Genomic DNA, 3,941 nt, shown 5'->3' on the forward strand with positions numbered 1-3,941 from the left:
TTTCCATGTTTATTTAAGTCACAGATGGTAGATAATTTAATGACTTCCATGAACTTTAAGACTGTTGATTGTTCATAGTGAGAAAGTAAAATTGTTAAAAATTTAGCTGAAATTGAAGAAATGGCAAACTTACAAGCGGCTAAAACGCGAAGCAGAAGACCCCTCCCGTCTTGTCCAGCAATCAACTGCCAATAGTTCAGATGGCTGGAGCAGTCAGTGTAAGTCCCTTCCCCATCTGTGAGGGACAGCAATGACACGAGTCTTGTGCAGGGCTTGCACAAGCAACCCCAACAGCTGTTGTGAGTTCACGGGTACAACACTCCGGGCATGTGCAGAGACCCGCATTTTACAACACTCCTTCCATCCCCTCCCTCTTCCTTCACCTTTCTTGAGCATTGGAAGGGTGCTACAGAGGTCACATGTATAGGTGAGCACTCAGCAGTCGCTTATTTTTGACCCTTTGACCAGCTGTCAGTCTCCGCGTTGACCACACCCACCACCTTATAAAGCTCCTCTGCCCAGGGCTGAGAAAGGGCCAGATCTATGGGTAGAAAACATCCTTGACCAGCTGACAATTTACTAAACATTTGCTTTCTCTCTGTTTTTCTTTTATTGAAAATAGTTTTTTTCATACAATATATTCTGACTGCCGTTTCCCCTTCCCCAAGGACTCCAAGACTCTTCCCATTTCCCCTCCCATCCAGATCCACACCAGTTCTGTCTCTGATTAGAAAACAAACCAGCATCTAAAGAATAGTAATAAAATAACACAAAACCAACAAATCAAAGTAGTACAAAACAAACAGAAGAAAAATCACAGGAAATACAGATGGATGCAATGAAACTTATGTTCACACACATAGTAATCCCATGAAAACACAGAACCAGAAGCCATAATATAAACACAAAAATCTGTAAGGGTAAAAAAAATATGCTCTGACAAAACCTTGTGAGGCATAGAGACCCCAAAGACTCCATTGAGTTCATTTTGTGTTGCCCACCTATGCTGAACACGGGGACTGCCCTTAAGAGTAGTTTGTATATCTGGTAAGATTATGTTGGAGAAAATTAATTTTCCATTTGTGAGGGGTTATCAGTTGGAGACAGCTTCTGGGTAGGTATGGGGCTTGTGTCTCATCTGGTACAGACTTGTGCAGGCCCTGTGTATGTTGCCTCAGTCTCTGTGAGTTCATGTATGTGTCTGTCCTGCTGTGTCTAGAAGGCCTTGCTTTCTTGGTGTTCTTCTTCCCCTGTGGCCCTTACATTCTTTTTGCATCCTATTATGTAGGGTTCCCTGAAAGGAGAAATGTTATGGAGACATCATAGGACTGAATGTTTCAAGGTCTCTCATTCTACATATGTCTGGCTGTGGGTCTCTGTACTTATTCCCATTGGCAACACAAAATTAACTGAATGGTATTTTTGTAGATGTTTTGTCTCATATTGCCTTGTTGCAATTTTTTTCCTTACTAGTATTTTGCTTGTAAATTATAGTTTATGATTTTGTGTTCTTAATGGGTTTTGTTTGTGTTTGTGAATGTGTGTGTTTCTTGGGCTTTTTCTTTTAAAAGAAAATTCTTTACTCTGCTGTGTTCTCTAGAGAGATAAAGACAGAGTGTGGAGTTGAGTGGGGACAGAAGATCTGGGAGGAGCTGGGGGAGGGGAAATCATATTCAGAACATATCTTATAAAAATATTTTCAATGAGACCATATAAAGAATTAAAGTAATTAAAAATTAAAACTTTTCATCAGAACAAATATTAACAAGAAAGCACAGAAGTTTTCCATGTGTTTTCTGTAATGTGCACAACTGACCTCCACCATCATCCTTCGGGAAGAAACTATTAGTTCAATGAGAACCAATGCTGAGATGTCACTACCAACCAAAGTTTCTAGTGTACCTTAGGATTGATTCTTGGTATTCTTGTTTCCATGGAGTTCAGACTTGTAGAATGACCTGTGTCCATCATTCTTGTGACATGAAGAATAACTTTATAGACTTGTATATGACCTGTAGTCATCATCAGGGTGACATAAAGACTAACTTTATAGAATTTACCTTCCCACATACTGTGCTCCACCTATCTAACCCTTCTGTCCTCTTAACTCCTGGAAACTGTGTAATCTGTGTATTGTGTCTGTAGCTTTGCCTTTTCCAGAACAATTGCAGTCACATCCTATGTGTCTTTTTCATATTGGCTTCTTAGATGCAGTAATGCGTTAGTTCCTTCATGTTCTTTTTCACATAGCTTAAGAGTTTATTTCTGTTTAATGATATTTCATAGCTTGAACAACTTATAGTTTATTCGTTCTCCTTCTGAAGGGAATCTTGGTTGCTTCCAAGTTTTGGTAATTTTGACATGTTATAAACATCCATACAGAAGTCTTTGTGTAGGAATAAATTCTTATTTTATTTGGATAAAAGCCAAAGAGGATGACCGTAGGCCTGAGGTTGTGTTTACTTTTGTAATAGCTACTACAATGGCTATGTCATTTTATGCTTCCACCAATTTTCTGGCCAACATTTGATGTCCTGTTTTGGAATTTCATCATCCTAATGTTTAGCTATAATATCTCATGGTTGTTTAAATCTTAAATTCCATAGTGGTATGTGTTCCTTGTTATCTTTAGAGGCTTATTTTCCTTCTCTGGATCTTCTTTGCTGAGGTATGTGTTCAAATGTCTCATCCCAATGTACAGTTCATGTTCTTAAGTCCATGCTAATTGTTGAACTTATTTGTTATGAAGACTACCATGTTAGACTGCAGACTTAAAAATTATTTTATATATATGGGTGTATTGCTTGCATATATGTATATGCACACAAGCTGTCTTGTGCGCTCAAAATCTAGAAAAGGACATCAGATCTTCTGGAACTGGAGATAGAAATGGTTTTAAGCAGCCTTTTGGGTGATAAAAATTGAACCTGTGTCCTCTGGAAGAGCAGTCAGTGCTCTCAACATCTGAGCCATCTCACCATCTCTATCTGTGGACTTCTTTTTTGAAAGTATTTTTAAAAATTATTTATTAAATTTACAGTCCTCCTTCCACTCTTCCAAGTCCCTCCTCCCACCTCCCCTTTGTCCTCCCCACATTTCCGCCTTCATTTCTATTCAGAAGAGGGCAGGCCTCCCATGGCTATCAACAAAGCATGGCCTATTTGCTTGCAGTAAGACTAAGCACCTTCCCCTTGTAGTCAGCATACAAGGAGAACCAGTATGAGAAATTTCTCATGTTGGATGAGCCATCTCTCCGTACCTATCTGTGGACTTAGGTGTTAAATATTGTCACATTCCCGGTGAGCTTCATAACACAGTGCTTGGCGTACATTATAATTAGTGTTGAATGTTTATGGTGAAACTCATCCACTTCCTTCATATGCAAAGGATGACCTTATTGACAGATGCATAGGATCTCTTGGGAGCTCATTAGGGTGTGAGGGAAATCACTCTCCTCACACCCTAAACAGGAGTCCCCATTTGAACAACACACGCAGGTTGGGCACACTCTGTGGACCTCACAGTTCACAGGGTCTTTGTGAGCCTCTGTCCCCACCCTCAGTCAAGTGTGGTAGGAAGGAAAGATACATTTATAGGAGAGATGAACTGGAAAGTTCTATTTTAAGCAGGCACAGGAAGGGCCTTACCACCCCACTCAGAAAGTAAAAATGACAACTAAGAACGAAAACGCAACTTTTTTTTTTTTTAAAGAAGCATGTGCCAAAGAACTTGAGAATATGAGAACTGCAAGTTCTGTGCTAGAAATCAACGTATAGCCTGAAAAGCAAATTATAGATGTTGAATTTTAAAATGATGGAAACATTCTGTGTGCGTTGCTTGGCCTGTTTTTATGAGCACATACTTGCACCTCCTGGTTTGCTGGCTTGAGACTACACGATGGACAAAGAGCCTCTCTCTGCATGACACTGCGCACAGATGGA

This window comes from Myodes glareolus, chromosome 2 (genome assembly GCF_982192425.1).
Source record: "Myodes glareolus chromosome 2, mMyoGla1.1, whole genome shotgun sequence".
Lineage (NCBI taxonomy): Eukaryota > Metazoa > Chordata > Mammalia > Rodentia > Cricetidae > Myodes > Myodes glareolus.